We start from the raw sequence: 10124 nt of genomic DNA, 5'->3' as shown, positions 1-10124 counted from the left end.
GGGCTCGGACAACCCCCAGGCAGTTCAGGAGCATGGCACAGAACTCCCTTCTATCCTTTCTCTGGCCGTGCCCCACCAGTGACCAAACTTCTGTCCGGTTGCCTCGGGCCTTCTCTGGGAGAACTTGGCGCCAGCTTCCCTGGCCCTATGTGGTGCCTTCCTAGTAGGTTTAGCGAGGGGTCGCACCAATAAATAATCACGACCTCCGGTTCTTGGCTGAGGATTATTTGCCTCCACCAACTTGGGATCCGGTACCCTTTTCTTGCCTGACCCGTCACCCGTAATCTCCTGGGTCCTTAGGGTCCCTTCTACCTTCGTGTTTCTGGGCCTTTCTATTCTTTTGGTTCCTTCTCTTTCTGTTCTGTTCCTTTCTCTTTTCTCCCTCTCGCCCTGCCCGTGTCCTAGGCCTGGCTCTGGAGCAGAACTCCAGCGGAGCCTCTGCTCCCCTTCTCCTCCACTCTCACTTTCTCCTCACAGACTGAACACTGTTCTAAGATTGTGCCCACCTTTTATGAGCTCCTTCCTATGCCCAGAAACCAGCCCCTATCTGCTCCCACATCACTAGGGTTCCCCCCCTCCCCACTCCAGCCAGGGACATAGTCAGTCGTGCCTGCATACTAATGGGAGCACCGTAGAGCTGTCCCCCGGAAATGAGGAGTGTATATGTGTGCAGCTAACTGAGCCCTGGTCCATACTCCATCCTTACCCGGGAGTGGAATACCACACCTCTGGATGAGGTGCAACACCCCTGTAGCGGCCGAACCCTCGGGGCGCAACAGAAACATTAACAAATGTCCAGAGAAGATCCCAAAAAGCAAAAAGGAAGACGGGCAAAAAGACACCAAGATATGGGCAACAATGTATATGGCGACACTACAAGCAGATGGTATGATGACAAGTATCAGTGGGGTACATGCATAATAAAAGAATATACATACAAGAGTAAGAAATATGTAGCACCCTGAGGATTCGGCTGCTACAGGGGTATTGCACCTCAACCCAGAGGTGTGATATTCCACTCCCGGGTAAGGATGGAGTGTGGACCTGAGCTCGGTAGGCTGCATGCACTACATACATCCCATTTCCGAGGAACAGGCCGACGGTACTCCCACTTAGAAATGTGCAGGTACGACCGAGTCTGTTCCTGGCTGGAGTGGGAGGGGGGTGGTACATCCCAAGTAGTGTAGGGGCAGATAGGGGGAGCAGCCTGGGTAAAGATAGGAGCTCATTGGGTGCTGGTCGCCTGAGCTCACACATAGAGGGTGTATATAAGGTGGGCACCATCAGAGAACAGGGTCAGTCAGTCTTTGCAGAGCAGTCAGTCTGTCAGCCTTTTGCAGAGAGAAGTCAGAGGAGGAAGAGGAGCAGAGCAGTCCCAGAGAGAGAGAGGAGAAAGAAGGAAAGACCCAGAGGGGGAAGCAGAAGAGAGGACTCTAAGACCCCAAATTCAAGCTACGGGTGAAGAGTCGGCATTAGGGTACCGGAACCCAAGCTGGTGGGGGCAAAAACACACCCCAGCCAGAGACCGGAGGCCGTGGGCAGCGTCTGCCACGGCCACCCACCACATCCACCACGAAGGCATACCACGTGGAGGGTCAGGGAACCCAAGGCCAAGGGTCACCCAACAGAAGGCCCGAGGGAGCTGGACCTGGGTGGATCAATAGTGGGGACGGCCAGAGAAAGGACAGAAGGAGAGCTCAGGGTCACGCTCCGGACTCGCTTGGGGGTTGGCTGGATCCAGGACCTGGTGGACGCAGCACGGCTCGGGTGGTCACTTGAAGCTGGAGTGACCGGAACATCAGCAGTGAGTAAATACCCTAAACTGCACAACCCGACTCTGTCTTCCTTTAACACCTATGCTGCACCACCACAACCCCCATCCTCTGCACCTGACCCCCTGAGGCTATACCCCACCCGTTGGGGGTTATACCATCACAAGCTGCACCTACACCATCAGCCTCAGCGGACCCTGCTGCAGCGGCGGCCATAGTGACCGCAACACAACGGGTGGCGTAGTCGACAATAAAGAACTTATAACATCTGTAGGACTGCCACATACAACTGAGTTTGACACCCTGGGCACGGACCGGGTCACAGCCACTCGGAAGACTACAACTCCCATCTGATCCGGCTCCGGATATTCCCCCTAAAGAATATGGCCCAGGGGGCGCGTCAACTTTGGCGTAGTCGGCAGGATTACGTGCCCGCAACACCCGGGTACTGCGTGCCTGAAGAAAAGTGCGAGTTTACCTCAAAAAGAAGTCTCCTGCCGGTTCCGGAGGGTCCCCGCCATCGGACCCCATCACCAGTCGATTCCCGCCGGTTGTCCGCCATTAACAGCTTTTTCCCGCCATCTGCAGAGTTTCCCGCCACTGGGAAGCGATTCCCGCCATTTCCAAAGGTTTCCCGCCTTGGAAGAGCGGACGCCATTATGGGCGTGCCAGAGGGTGGCGAGAGGCCACCTCCCATCGTGGGCCAGGACCGAAAATGGCGCCAAAAGTGGAAACCGCCCCCACCAACAGAGACTGTGATGCTAGAGGTGTCTGTCAGCGTGAAAGAACAGCCCCTGGAGCTGACAATCACCAAGTGGCCCCGGGACCGCCCTCGAGGTGGGAGGAGACGAAAGGAGAGAACAAAGATGGGTGCCGCCTGGAGCAGTCTAGAGCGAGCGCACCCGGAGGCAAGAAGCCGGGAGAAGAATATCGGAGGAGCTTACCCGGAGATGGCGAGAAAGCAGAGCAGCACCGGCCCGCTGGCCAGGAGCCTGCTAGAAACAGAAGAGAGAGAGCAGAGCAGCACCGGCCCGCTGGCCAGGAGCCTGCTGGAGACAACAGGAGGAGAGCAGAGCAGCACCGACCCGTTGGTCAGGAGCCTGCTGGAAACAACGACCCCACTAGGCCTAGTGGAGGTCCTAGCACAGCTCCCCCGAGACCGGGAGTGTGCACAGACCGCTCTGGAGGGCCTCGCAAGGAGGATGGCCTGGGTGCAGCGAGAGACGTTGGCGGAGTGGAGCCGTGAGATGGCCCAGCAGACCGAGACCTGTCAGCGGAGCACGCCACCCAAGACGAGGAGACCGACCGCCTCTGAGGATGGCGCGGGAGGACTGAAGGCCGGAGACGGCGCCGAGAAGGGAGCCGAACGAGTGGAGGCAGGTAAAGGGGACGTCTATACCCCAAACTGGGAAACCGCGAACCTGCCCCAGCTCCCCGTCGCAGAGCCCGAAGTCTATCCTGCCGTGCCCGTCGCTGCAACGTCACCGCCGCAGACTAGGCCTCAAACGGGAGCCACGACCCCTGTGACGTCACACGCCTCGACCCCGGGCGTGACCAAGCAGGAAGTACCATCAGCCTGGTCGCAAGGCCTAGTACCCCCGGGCGCCGCAATACCAACAGCGCCCCCTACCTCCGCGGAGCCCCCGGCCTGGTCGCAGGGCCAAGTAGCCCAGGGCGCCGCCGTCCTTACGGTGCCCTTCACCTTCCAGATACCCCAGGCCTGGCCGCAAGGCCCGGGCAACCCGGGGGCTAACACCACCGCGCCCATAAGACCTAAAGTGCCGCATCTGGGAGAGGACCTGTACGCCCAGCATACGTGCCCGGATGGGCAGCCATTTATATGGCTACCGGAGTTCCACCATCCCCGACTCCGGAGAGAGAGACCCCTGGATGAACCCCTGATCCCGGCTCCAAAGCCCGTAAAGAGGATCTCGCCCCCGCTAGCAGAAGCGCAGTTCGAGTGGGACCCCACCGGAGAAGATCTCATGGGGTTCACTCAAGAGACTCGGGCAGCTGCAGCGGAGCGTGCTGAGTGCTGCCGCCAACAGCTCGAGGACTTTGAGAGGGAGCGGAGAGAGAGGCGGGTCCGGGAACAGCAAGCTCAAGTAAGGAGCGCGGAGCAGAAGAGCCGGGCCAGGAGAGACCCCCGTGCAGCGCATAGTCCCCGCACCACCGGGACTGTGATAAAGTTTAATATGCAGCATGGGTGGGGCTTCATCCGAGACCACCGCACCCTAGGCGACGTCTTCGTGACGAGGAGAGACGTTGAGTCCCACCTACCGGAGGGACACAGAGGTCGTGACCTTTACATCGGGGACGAGGTCACCTTCACCCGGCACAAGTGTGCCAAAGGACCCTACGCCCTCCATGTGCATCGTCTGACGGAGGAAGAGCTGCGGTGTAAAGAGGAAGAACAAGAGGACCCGGACGGGTCTGAAACTAGAGCCAAAGGTAACAATAAAGAAAGAGCAGGAGGACGCCGTCGTTAAGTACAGCGAAGCAGGAGCTGTATATAGTTGCCCGTCGGGGCACCATAAACTGAAACTGAAACTGAAACTGTTACTGCTGCTAATATAGTCCCCGTTGGGACCAGCATGTGTGAACTGTTACCCGTTTAACCCCTAAATCCCACTGACCGAGGACTGAGAGCGGTCATTCCTCCCTAATATCTGGCCGAGGACTGAGAGCGGCCATATCCCTGTAAATAGTTGCGCGTCCTAAAGCGCCCCCTACCGGTTTTATAGGGAAAACCAGTTTTCCAGAGAGACTGTCGCACTTTACCCGGTCACACGTTGCACAGTGACCGGAGGAGGAGCCTGAGGCGACGAGAATGTTTATATGAAAAGTTTTATATGATGTTTTATTATGTTTATGTTTTATGAAAAAAAAAAAATGTATGTTTGTGGATGTTTTGTCTTACAGCCCGAGGACGTGCTGTGATTTACCAGGGGGGAATGTAGCACCCTGAGGATTCGGCTGCTACAGGGGTATTGCACCTCAACCCAGAGGTGTGATATTCCACTCCCGGGTAAGGATGGAGTGTGGACCTGAGCTCGGTAGGCTGCATGCACTACATACATCCCATTTCCGAGGAACAGGCCGACGGTACTCCCACTTAGAAATGTGCAGGTACGACCGAGTCTGTTCCTGGCTGGAGTGGGAGGGGGGTGGTACATCCCAAGTAGTGTAGGGGCAGATAGGGGGAGCAGCCTGGGTAAAGATAGGAGCTCATTGGGTGCTGGTCGCCTGAGCTCACACATAGAGGGTGTATATAAGGTGGGCACCATCAGAGAACAGGGTCAGTCAGTCTTTGCAGAGCAGTCAGTCTGTCAGCCTTTTGCAGAGAGAAGTCAGAGGAGGAAGAGGAGCAGAGCAGTCCCAGAGAGAGAGAGGAGAAAGAAGGAAAGACCCAGAGGGGGAAGCAGAAGAGAGGACTCTAAGACCCCAAATTCAAGCTACGGGTGAAGAGTCGGCATTAGGGTACTGGAACCCAAGCTGGTGGGGGCAAAAACACACCCCAGCCAGAGACCGGAGGCCGTGGGCAGCGTCTGCCACGGCCACCCACCACATCCACCACGAAGGCATACCACGTGGAGGGTCAGGGAACCCAAGGCCAAGGGTCACCCAACAGAAGGCCCGAGGGAGCTGGACCTGGGTGGATCAATAGTGGGGACGGCCAGAGAAAGGACAGAAGGAGAGCTCAGGGTCACGCTCCGGACTCGCTTGGGGGTTGGCTGGATCCAGGACCTGGTGGACGCAGCACGGCTCGGGTGGTCACTTGAAGCTGGAGTGACCGGAACATCAGCAGTGAGTAAATACCCTAAACTGCACAACCCGACTCTGTCTTCCTTTAACACCTATGCTGCACCACCACAACCCCCATCCTCTGCACCTGACCCCCTGAGGCTATACCCCACCCGTTGGGGGTTATACCATCACAAGCTGCACCTACACCATCAGCCTCAGCGGACCCTGCTGCAGCGGCGGCCATAGTGACCGCAACACAACGGGTGGCGTAGTCGACAATAAAGAACTTATAACATCTGTAGGACTGCCACATACAACTGAGTTTGACACCCTGGGCACGGACCGGGTCACAGCCACTCGGAAGACTACAACTCCCATCTGATCCGGCTCCGGATATTCCCCCTAAAGAATATGGCCCAGGGGGCGCGTCAAATACATGTACCCAAAATAATTCAAAGCAAGTAGTATATGTTTCTGATGAAGACCCAGAGTCTAAGACCTGCAGTAATAGTGACAAGGTCCAACCTATAATGTAGCAGGATTAGTATTCCTAAGCGTCAAAAGAATAGTAACAAAAAAAGTATATAAAGTGGTTACCCATAATATATGTGTCAAGATGCGTTCCTCCGGCACCAAAACGTGCGTTTCATGTAGGCTTCCTCGGGGGGGTGTATTGGTAGTGTGTCCCGATGGGGTTTATATACAGTCACAAACAGCTGGTCTAAAATCACGCCATAATCGGTGCATGCCAGGAGAACTGTGCACTGCCAGTGGCAGTCCTGGTGATGCCCGCGCATGGAGTAGAAACATACTGTGCATGCGCACAACGGGCACGATTTTGTTGGCGTCAAAGGGTGACACCATACATTATTATTTTATTATTATTTTTTGTAATAATAAAATCTACTAATTTTTATACAAGTTTTGAGATTCGTTACTCCACTTCTATGTAGGAAATATGCCTGTTTAGAGTTTTCTTCGTATTTAATGTTCATAATGATGTCCAGGATTATTTTTTCATTGAGTGAGTGATCAATCAAGCTAGAGAGGATGATGGGGAAAACAACCTTACGGTGCAGAGGCTCAGGAAGTGCTCTGTCACACCCAAAGCACTTAATGCCTCTATTGCAAGTTAATTTTAGCAATGATTTCTTGGGAATACAGCCACAGACAGAAAATATGTCAATGGATTTAGCTTTCAAAGAACTACATGCCCATTTATGCATATAGGTTTGGCGGGCAGGGGGGTTGATCTTACTGACAGATTCCCTTTAAAATAGATAAGACACAAATTACACATGGGTGGCGTGATTTTTCACTGACCCATAGATTTGTTTGAGTAATTTTTATCCATTCCTTGGATTAAAAAAGTAACATGTCTCTGCAAAAAACATGGACATGTAAGTGACGCGCCCCCTGGGCCAGTGTTGTTTGGGGGATACCCGGAGCCGGATCAGATGGGGGTTGTAGTCTCCGAGTGGCGGTGACCCGGTCCGTGCCCAGGGTGTCAAGCTCAGTGTGTGGCAGTCCTACAGATGTTACTGGATGTTCTTTAGTGTCGACTACGCCACCCGTTGATTTGCGGTCACTACGGCCGCCGCTGCAGCAGGGTCCGCTGAGGCTGGTGGTGTGTGTGCAGCTCAGGTAGCATAACCCCCAACGGGAGGGGTATAGCCTCAGGGGGTCAGTTGCAGAGGATGGTGGTTGTGGTGGTGCAGTGAGAGTGGTAATAAGACTCCGAGTCGGGCTGTGCAGTTCAGGGTTTTTACTTACTGCTTTTGTGTTGGTCACTCCGGCCTTGAGCGACCACCCGAGCCGTGCTGCGTCCACCAGGTCCTGGACTCGGCCAACCCCCAGGTGATTCTGGAGCGTGGTCCTGAGCTCCCTTTCTGACTTGTCCTTCTCTCTGGCCTTCCCCACCAGGGATCCACCTAAGTCCGGCTCCCTCGGGCCTCTTGTTGGTAAACCCTTGTTTCTGGGTTCCCTGACCCTATTCTTGGTGTGCCTTCCGGGTGGATTTAGTGGGTGGTCGTGGCAGATCCTGCCCACGACCTCCGGTCTCTGGCTAAGGATTAGGGCCCTCCACCAGCTTGGAATCCGGTACCCTTGTGCCAACTCTTCACCCTCTGGTCTAATTTTGGGTTCTTGGAGTTCCCTCTTCTCCCCCTCTGGGTCCTTCTTTCTCCTCTCTCTCTCTCTTGGCCTTGGAGCTGGCTGAGCTGCTCTGCTTCTCTGACTCAACTCTGACAGACTGACCCTGATCTAAGATGGTTCCCACCTTATATACTCCCTCTATGTGTGAGCTCAGGTGACCAGCACCCAATGAGCTCCTAGCTTTACCCAGACTGCTCCCCCTATCTGCCCCTACACTACTGGGATGTTCCACCCCCCTCCCACTCCAGCCAGGGACAGACGCTGTCGTACCTGCACATCTCTCTAGTGGGAGTACCATTGGTCTGTCCCCCGGAAATGGGATGTATGTAGTGCATGCAGCCTACTGAGCTCAGTTCCACACTCCATCCTTACCCGGGAGTGGAATACCACACCTCTGGCTGAGGTGCAATACCCCTGTAGCAGCCGAATCCTCAGGGTGCTACATTCCCCCCTGGTAAATCACAGCACGTCCTCGGGCTGTAAAAGAGCAAAAACATCCACAAACATACAAATTTTTTCAAAAACATCATAAACATATAAAACACTATATATATATATCATCAGCATAAAACTTTTCATATAAAACTTTTCATAGTAAACATTCTTGTTCCTCCGGCCACGGTGCAACTTGTGACCGGGTAAAGTGCAACAGTCTCTTGTAGTAAAAACAACAGTTTACTATAAAACCGGTAGGGGGCGCCTTAGGAAGCGCAACTATATACAAGGGGAATATGGCCGCTCTCAGTCCTCGGCCAGGTAATGGGAATAGGGACACACGGGTTAACAGTTCACTCTTGTCCCAACGGGGACTTATTTAAAGCAGCAACAGTTCACTGTACCCCGATGGGTAACTATTTACAGTCTCTTTACCGTACTTTAACGACGGCGTCCTCCTGCTCCTTCTTTGGATTCAGACCCGTCCGGGTCCTCCTGCTCCTCCTCACACCGCAGCTCCTCCTCCGTCAGGCGATGTACATGGAGGGCGTAGGGTCCTTTGGCACACTTGTGCCAGGTGAACGTGACCTCGTCCGCTACGTACAGGTCACGACCTCTGTGTCCCTCCGGCAGATGGCTCTCTACGTCTCTGCGGGTTACAAAGACGTCGCCGGGGGTATGATGGTCTCTTATGAAGCCCCACCCATGCTGCAGGTTGAATTTAATCACAGTCCCGGTGGTACGGGGACCATGAGCTGCACGGGGGTTCCTCCTGGTCCGGCTCTTCTGCCCTGCGCTCTGTTCCTGCAGCCGCTGCTCTCGGATCCGCCTCTCTTTCCGCTCTTGCTCAAAGGCTGCCAACTGCTGGCGGCAGCACTCCACTCGCTCTGCTGCAGCTGCCCGCGTTTCTTGAGTGAACCCCATGAGGTCTCCTCCGGTGGGGTCCCACTCGAATTGTGCTTCTTCTAGCGGGAGCGGGGTTCTCCTGACGGGCTTCGGAACCGGAATCAGGGGTTCATCTAGGGGTCTTTCTTTCCGGAGTCGGGGATGGTGAAACTCCGGTGGCCATATGAAGGGCTGCCCATTCGGGCACGTATGCTGGGCGAACAGGTCCTCACCCAGGTGCGGTACTTTAGGTGTTATGGGCGCTGTGGTGGTAGCGGCGCCCGAATTGACCAGGCCTTGCGACCAGGCTTGGGGCACGCTAAAGGAAAAGGGCACCGTAAGAACGGCGGCGCCCGTGGTTACTCGGCCCTGCGACCAGGCTGGTGGCTCCGCGGAGGTAGGGGGCGCTGTTGGAATGGCGGCGCCCGGGTGTACTAGGCCTTGCGACCAGGCTGATGGTATTTCCTGCTTTGCCGCGCTCAGGGTCGAAGCGCGTGACGTCACAGGGGTCGCGGCCGCGGTTTCCGGTTGAGGCCTAGTCTGCGGCGGTGACGATGCAGCGACGGGCACGGCAGGGGGAATTTCGGGCTCTGCGACGGGGAGCTGGGGCAGGTACGCGGTTTCCCGGCTCGGGGTAGAGATGTCCCCTTTACCTGCCTCCATTCGTTCGGCTCCCTTCTCGGCGCCGTCTCCGGCCTTGAGTCCTCCTGCACCATCCTCACAGGCGGTCTGTCTCCTCGTCTCGGGTGGCGTGCTCCGCTGACGGGTTTCGGTCTGCTGGGCCATCTCTCGGCTCCACTCCGCCAACGTCTCTCTCTGCACCCGGGCCATCCTCCGTGCGAGGCCCTCCAGCGCAGTCTGTGCACACTCCCGGTCTCGGGGGAGCTGTGCCAGGACCTCCACTAAGCCTAGTGGGGTTGTGGCTTCTAGCAGGCTCCTGACCACTGGGTCGGTGCTGCCTGACTCTCCCTCCATCTCCGGGTAGGCTCTCCCTGGACTCCTCTCCAGACTTCTTGTCTCCGGGTGCGCTCTCTCCAGACTGCCCCAGGCGACACCCATCTTTGCTCTCCTGTTCTGTCTCCGCCCACATTGAAGGTGGTCCCGGGGCAACTTTGTGATTGTCAGTTCCAG

The sequence above is a fragment of the Phyllobates terribilis genome, unplaced genomic scaffold (genome assembly GCF_046119375.1).
Source record: "Phyllobates terribilis strain yellow unplaced genomic scaffold, ASM4611937v1 Scaffold_5__5_contigs__length_657084704, whole genome shotgun sequence".
Classification (NCBI taxonomy): Eukaryota; Metazoa; Chordata; class Amphibia; order Anura; family Dendrobatidae; genus Phyllobates; species Phyllobates terribilis.
This window is presented reverse-complemented; position numbering follows the sequence as displayed.